Raw genomic sequence first — 8,526 nt, 5'->3', positions numbered from 1 at the left:
AAATACTTCTTTCAGAGCCAAAGCTCTTTATAAAAATGTAAGAAAATATTCTCTCAGTGAATGAATAAAAGAATTGATTCATCCTCAAGGGAGTAGAAAAGATCCACAAAGCACTGGCAAATCAATGACCAGAAATGGAGGTGATCAGCCAGAAAGATTCTATGACAGTGTTTTTTAACCTTCCTAATGCTGCAACCCTTTAATACAGTTCCTCACATTGTGCAGACCCCAACCATAAAGATATTTTGTTGCTGCTTCATAACTGTCATTTTGCTACTGTTGTGAATTGTAATGTGATTTGAGATTCCCCTGTGTACACCATTGGTTAATTAAAAAATAAAAAAGCTGCTTTGGCCTATGACATGGCAGAAGAGAGCTAGGCAGGGAAAACTAAACTGAATTCTGGAAGAAAGAAGGCAGAATCAGTGAGACACCATAGAGATACTGCAGGAGACAGACACAGGAGACAGATGCGGGACAGAATCTTACCAGTAGGCCGCAACCACATGGCAATACATAGGTTAACAGAAATGGGTTAATTTAAGATATCAGAGCTAGAAATAAGCATAAGCAAAAAGACTGAGCAGTGTTTGGTATAAGACAGTTTCTGTGTAGTTATTTTGGTTCTGGGCAGCCAAGAACAAACAAGCAGTACAGTCTCCACCAACAGATTAGTGTGCCAGGACAGATTAGTCCAACGTAGGATTGACACCATCCATGTAAAACTTGAAAAAGCTTGAAAAGGAATTCTAGACAAAAAAGAATAGAGTTAAACACAGCTTCTTGATACCCAACATTTTTTTTTCCTGATGGGCTCTGATAGCTGTCTATGAGCAGGGCACCATGGCTCCTTTAAGAGTGGTCTTCCTGATTTAGCATTAGCTGCAAAAAAAAAATGTGCAGTAGCTTCGTGGTTCACCAGGACAAATGGCTCTGACTCTTTCGGGAGGTCCAGTTATGGAACACTTGAATGGGTTTTGTGAGCAGAGTGCTACAACTTGCTTATTGGCAACATAGACTTGTTGTGTGCCTGAAAATAGTGCTGTGAGCATGGCTCGCACTGAGTGGACCTCTGCCATATTAGACTGGGTGGAGCCAAAAGGTAAAGCACCCTTAGTTCTAGCCTGGCCGCTTAGCAAGCATTTTAAGAAACAGCTCTGGACAGAAAAGGATTTCAGATACACAGTAGGGCAGATTCAGACATAAAAGGCCTCTAAATGAGGCACAGTGTGTTTAAAAAATGTACATAGGTTTGAGAGAAGAAAAATGAGTATAGAGAGTTTTTAAAAAGTTTATCATTTTAAAACAATAAAACAAAGTCTTTAAAGAGACAGTGAAAGTAATAAAAAAGAATACAGACAGCATAGATTAAAGGAGTAAAGAAAAATAAGGCACATAAAGATGGAAAATACACAGAGATTATGAGTATTATTGTGTTTTCTTTGAATATTTTGGCTGTGAATGAACTAAGTACAGAAAGATATTTTATTGTATGGGCTGTTAAGCAAAACCAACATAAATATTTTAAAGGTATCTTGACTTTAAAATTTAAGTCTAATAATATGTTGCTTTGGAAAAGAGGTTCTACTTTTGTTTCCACAGAGGATGAGAACCTGTGGATTCCTCCCAGGCTAATGTGGTTTGTTGGACCATGACTACCTTAAAGATCTTTATGAACCCCCAAAAGAAAATACTTCACCCAACAAAAAGCAGGAAGAAGTTTGAAGAGAACTACACTGAAATTTCTAAATACTGTTTATAAATGTTTGTTTACATTTAAAGGGTGATATGCTATAGCAATGGATACTTTGCTTTGGTATGGATCTTGGTTTATTGATACAAATTTAAGATCAATAATGTTATATATATATATATATATTTCTGCTCTTGATTAAGGTAGTGTGTTTGTGCAGCTCATTTAAAAATGTATTGTATAATTAAGAAATGTTATAGTCATCTATAACAATCAAGCTTGTAGTCATGTTTGTTAGCTTTTCTAGATATATAGAGATATATTTCAGTTAGGTAATTTTCAAACCTTTCAAAGACCTATGGAATGTGCCGTTTAAAATGTTTTAAGAACTTAGGACTTTTCATGACAATGAGACACATCTGCTCCTGTCAGTACCAATCTATTTCAAGAGGATGATGGGCATTGAATAGGCTCCTTATTGAGTTTAATAGCCACTTGGGAAGGAAACTGTTGTTGCCTGGACTGCTTGATGTTATGCTGTATGAACTGGACATGCAGGACCCACAGAAAAATGACTAGGGTGAGGAAATAAACCAAAACTCTGGATAAATTTTATTTTTAGTAATTTAATACCATGTGATAAGCTCTATTGATGAAATGGCCTTTGCACAGATGTTTATAAAAATTGACAAGTTTAATACACATTCCTGATAATAATAATTTTTAATGGAAACTAGTGGATTCTGTAGCGCAAATATTAGTGTCTTAGTTAATAGGATAGCACCTGACAGGCAAGATTTTGTACAAAGAGAAATGAAAAAATAAGGTCTTTTTCTTCTTAATTGTGCAAAAGGGGATAAACTAAAAGATGTTTTTAAGTTTCCAATGAAAATAAAAGGGGTGAGAGAGGAAGCAATGAAAATGAGATGTTTCTGAGTTTATACTTTAATTTTTACTTTTTAAGAGTAAAAACATGTTTTTATTAAAATAAAATTTTTGTTTATTTATTTTTGGCTTTTCAAAACAGGGTTTCTCTTTGTAGCCCTAGATATACTAGAACTCACTACATAGACCAGGCTGGCCTTGAACTCAGAGATCCACCTACCTCTGCCTCCCAAATGCTGGAATCAAAGGCACGTACCACCACAGCTGGCTTAAATTTATTTTTAAAGCTTACATTAATATTGAAAATAAACCTCTAGAATTATTTGTGCCAGTTATTTTGACCATGTAATACAAATTTTGTTCTGACGTTTGTCATTTACACCTGTTTTCTTCTCACCCAAAATTGATTTTGGAAGATGAAAATAGGTTTTTTTGCTTTGATAATTTCTCATTTTATGGAATGATAAGTGTGGCGTTCTGAATAGGTATGCCGCGGGGTCATGTGTTTGAGTGCTTGGCCCATAGGGAGTGGCACTATTAGTAGGTGTGGTCTTATGCACATAGGTATGGTCTTATTGGACGAAGTGTGTCACTGTGGTACACGAAACTTGGTACTTGTACTATCTCTCATCTGTATCTTTCCTCATCCCACATACCTCCCACTGGCACCCTTGATCATATCCTGCCTTGACTCGTCCAAGAAATAACCTTCCATCTCTGTCGCCTTTCTGTATTCTCCTCGTGGTATTACGCAGTTGAACTCATAGTTATGAGACTGCTTAAAGCTAAAAACAAATCTCAATCCACGCCGTTAATCCCAGCACTCAGGAGGCAGAGGCAGAGAAATCTTAGAACGTGAGGCTAGCCTGATCTACAGGGTGAGTTCCAGGACACCCAGGGCTACACAGACTCTGCCATGAGCAGGGGGTCTGAGGTGAAGGGAGGTCTCAACCTCCTATCATTGACTCATACCTGAAACTATATATCCCCACGTTTTTGACCTCCGTGCCCATTCCCCTATTTAACCACACACAGTGCGTCTCTACATCATTTTCTCCAAAATCCCTAGTCTCTTAGTTCTATTCACTCAACCACTTCCACACATCTGTGCAGTCGAGGTGACCCCACTTCCAAGGCCCCGCTACTTATGAGTCCTTCCTCAGCTACAATTCTTCCACCTCTCCAATGGGAACACCCAAAGATTCAACACAACCGGTTTCCTATCAGAGCTTTCTCCATGTCTCCTGCAATTGATGATTCTCTGCCGCCCCCACCTGGCCACGATTGCACTAAATCCCTCCAGACACGGGATTGGTACAAAGAGAATGAATGACCTGTCACCCCTTCAGAGCATCTATACCATGACACTCATCTTCCTCCTGTGAACTTTTCCTCTCTTCTATTCTTCATTTTACCTCAGTTTAAAACTTGGGCGGCTTCTGTGACATCTTTTTCTTATTTTGTTGTTGTTGAGGAATCCTTGTTGAGACTTTTTTTGTAAATCAGTAAACTTTTCTGTCTTTACTCCACCTGTCTGAATTCTATCAATCTTTAAAAGATTGTCAGGATCTGTCTTTGATTATTTTTCCTGTTTCTAAATAATGAGGTCTATAAAAGTTAAATCCATCGGTTTAAAAACTGGTCTCTCTTGGCACTGCGATGTGCCTGCCACCTTTGTGGAGGCATGTCATGGGTAAACAAAACTGATTTTCTTAGCTTGCCTTTACGTCTGTTTCTTTTTCCGTTCACTAATAAGATGTAATGTCTCCACTAGACGCCCAGACCATTCCCAGACAGTTGTGGGAATTGTCTAAGTTTGATGCCTCTCCAGAGAAATGACTATGGAAAACCCCTATTCTGCCATCTGGTTAGTGTACTTGGCTTCCTGATTTCTTAAACAAGAATTATATCCAATCTCCCTCCTACAAAAGAGCACAGTGGCTCTTCTTTCTGTATCTGGAAGAGTTGGTTTTGAAATGACAATCACATGCAATCTTGCTAAGCCTCCTGAATCAAGATAAATCCTGTTGATTGACTCACAGCATCAAGAAGGAAATGGAACTCTTGAGTCAGACTGATCGTTTGAAAACATGTTCATTGTCATCCCTCAAATTGGCTGAGAAAGAAAATTATTGAAAAATTGAGTAAAATAGTTTTTAGTTTGTCCATGATATAGGCATGATAACAATGATCGAAGATTATTTATGAAATGAAAAGAAGACCCAAATAGTCCTGAGAACCACATTATTTTGTGCCGTTTCCTCCAAAGCTTGACTCCTGGAACCATGGCTGGAGGACAGTGAAGGGATGAGGCAAAGGGAGACACCGGGGAAATGACAGGCAAGTAGAGAAAGCCTGGGGTCAGGTAGGTCACCTGATGGACTGGCACGAAGGATCATGTCAACCAAGAGCCCCACTGTGTGAGGTATAAAACAGGGCAGGGTTGGCTGGTCTCTGCAGGAGAGCAGAGTCGAGCTGGAAACATCCTGCAGGAGGAAGCTATCGTGGATAGCTTTTGCACACGCTGAGCAATCATTTATAAACATTGGCACCTGGACCAGAGGAGAGCTTTGCCTCTCAGATCCTACCATGGTAAAAAAGTTTTGCCAGTTTCCCAAGGGTCTCAAGCCTTGGTCCTCGATATGACTGGCTCATACTAAACACATTCATTTAGAACTTCATTTTCTTTACACATCCACTCAAGTCTTCTTCTGCTCCCTAAAATTTAGCAACAGTGAAACATTAAACAAACAGGGTTACAGAGATAGTTCACTGGTTGAGAGAGGATCAGGGTTCAATTAGCAGGACCTGCAATCCATCAGTCACTCCAGAGGACTCAGCATCCTTTCCTGGCCTCCATTGGCACTGCATGCACTTGGTGTACAGACATTTGGGCAAAACATCTGCACACAAAATAAAAATAAAATAAAATAAAAACCTCTGAGAACCTGGAGACCACTCCAGCCAGAGAAGCAGGTGGTCTAACAGCAGATTTTCACCTTCCTTGCCTCTCCTCCAAATCCAATCCCCCAGTCTCATCCCCAGCTCTGTAACTGCCCACATGGCACCGCCTCCTTCCTTCCCCACCCCCATCTCCAATGGGTTGTTCAGATTTACCCCTCCAAACATCCTTGCCCTACTTACTGCTTTATCCACGCCCCAATTTCCATGACATTCCCTGAAAACCTACAGGCCTCTATGGTCAGTGAGGCAGGAAGGTTAACTGCAGAACTTCACCTCTTCCTCCATTTCTCCAAAGCCAGCCCCCCAATCTCATATCCAGCTCCATAGCAGAACACCTGCTGTGGGCCTCTCCTCACTCTCTGCCCCCACTCTCAGAGACTAAGCAGATCCTAATGGAACATCCTGCTTCGCTCCCTCCTGTGTATGCCCTCAGCTCTAGCCCTCCTAATCCATCCCCATTCCTAAGTGTCAGCTCCCAATACCTAGAAACAGGTTTTACCTGGATGCCCCAGTGGCCACACCTTTAAGGAGCCTAGAAGAATTTGCTACCAGGCAACACACAGATACCACACTGTCCTAAGAACCATAGAGGGCAACAGAAACAGAATAAAACACCCACCCAGCAAAGACAAGACTGGATATCTATCGGCACCTGGAATTATAGGCTTCCCAAACACAGGTGCCTAGATGCCAACATAAAAACAAAATCAGTAACAGTCAGAACAATATGTCTCCCCTATATCTCAGCAACCTTCCGAGAGCACCCTGAAATTGCAGCATAGCTGAAGCACAAGAGAAAGACCTTAAAATGAATATTGTATGCATGTGATATATAATACGGTCATTAAAGAGAAAATCAATAAATCCCCTAGAGAAATCTAGGCAAACACAAACAAAGGAAGGAAAAGAATAAAACCGTTCAAGACCTGAAAGTGGAAATAGAATTTTAAAAAATAACCCAAGCTGAGGAAAATATGGTAATGAAAAATTATGTCAGGAACTTCAGAGACGAACCTCATAAACAGAACTCAAGAGATGGAAAAGAGGGGTGCTGGAGAGATGGCTCAGAGGTTAAGAGCATTGCCTGCTCTTCCAAAGGTCCTGGGTTCAATTCCCAGCAACCACATGGTGGCTCACAATCATCTGTAATGGGGTCTGGTGCCCTCTTCTGGCCTGCAGGCATACACACAGACAGAATATTGTATACATAATAAATATTTTTAAAAAATTTAAAAAAGATGAAAAAGAGAATCTTAGGCATTAAAGATGTGATAGAAGAAATGGATACTTCAGTCAAAACAAAATGTTAAATTAAAACATTCCTTTCACAATAGATCTAGAACATCTGGGCCACTATGAAAAGACCAAATCTAAGAGTAATAGGAATAGAGGAAGGAGAAGAAGCCAAGATTAAAGGCAGAAAATTCCCCTCAACCTAAGAAGGAGATGCCTATCAAGGAACAAGAAGCTTACAGAACCAAATTGGCACATAAAAACCAAAACACTAAATATACAGAACAGAGAGGAAATGTTAAAAGCTGCAAGGAAAAAGGACCCTGTAACATATAAAGGCGGACCTATTAGAATAACCCCTGACTTCTCAGTGAAGACTTCTTAGCTAGAGCACTAAGACAAATGAAGGAAATCAAGGGATGCAGATTAGAGAGGGAAAAGCCAAAGTATCTTTGTTTGCAGATAATATGATGGTGACCCTAAAAATTCCACTAGAAAACTCTACAGCTGATAAATGCTTCCAGAAAAGTAGCTGGATACAAAATTAACTCACAAAAATTGTAGCCCTTGGGGGCTGGAGAGATGGCTCAGTGGTTAAGAGCACTGGCTGCTCTTCCAGAGGTCCTGAGTTCAGTTCCCAGCAACCACATGATGGCTCACAGCCATCTGTAATGAGATCTGGCGCCCTCTTCTGGCATGTGGGCATACATGGAGGCAGAATGTTGTATACATAATAAATAAATAAAATCTTTAAAAAAAAAATTGTAGCCCTTCTATATACAAATGGCAAATGGACTGAGAAAGAAATCAGAGAAACATCACCGTTCACAATATCCTCAAATAATATGCAATGTCTTGGGGGTAACTCTAACCAAGCAAGTGAAAGACTTGTATGATAAAAACTTCAAGTCTTTGAAGATAGAAATTGAAAGAGATATCAGAATACAGAAAGATCTCCCATGCTTATGGATTAGTAAGATCAATATATACATAGGGCAGGACACAGTGGAGTGCTCAGCTGTAAATGCAACATCTGTATCACATCTCTCCCAAAGAAGAGAGGACAGAAAGTGATGTGGGAGTCCCCTCTGTATGCTGTGAATACCATCAGTTAATAAAGAAACTGGCTTGGCCTGATAGGGTAGAACAGAGCTACAGGGAGAAAACTAAACTGAATGCTGGGAGAAAGAGACAGATGCCTGAACTTCACCCGGTAAGCCTCGTGGCAATACACAGATTAATGGAGATGGGTCAATTTAAATTATAAGTTAGCCAAAAATACACGTCAGCTATTGGTCCAACAAGTATTGCAAATAATATAGTTTCTATGTGGTTATTTTAGGGCTAAGCAGCAGGGAACTAACTAGCGGCCACGGACAACAAGAAAGGCTTAAGCCAGGGGAGCAAATGTCTATAGTTGAATTCTTTGCTGGGCATGACAAGCCTGTTGCAGATATGAACTCACAGTAGCTGTGAGTACATGCCCAAATCCTGAGTAAAAATATCAAATATCAGCCAAAATGCACCACAGAGGGGACAGGTCCACAGGTCCAGCCTTTGCTGAGCAGCAACTGGCAGTTAATGGCAGCCGGTGGAGCAAGCTAGTTTTCCTCAGCTCTCAGTGGCATGCAGGCTCCAATAGACAGTCCCACACCTATTCCCGTACAGGCAGCACTAAGAGAATGCAATGGGTTTAAAAACAAAGGCCATGGGTCTCCCGCTGGTCCTCGTCTTTGGTCGGGCTCTCCTTC

The sequence above is a fragment of the Microtus pennsylvanicus genome, chromosome 19 (assembly GCF_037038515.1).
Source record: "Microtus pennsylvanicus isolate mMicPen1 chromosome 19, mMicPen1.hap1, whole genome shotgun sequence".
NCBI classification, from domain to species: Eukaryota; Metazoa; Chordata; class Mammalia; order Rodentia; family Cricetidae; genus Microtus; species Microtus pennsylvanicus.
This window is presented reverse-complemented; position numbering follows the sequence as displayed.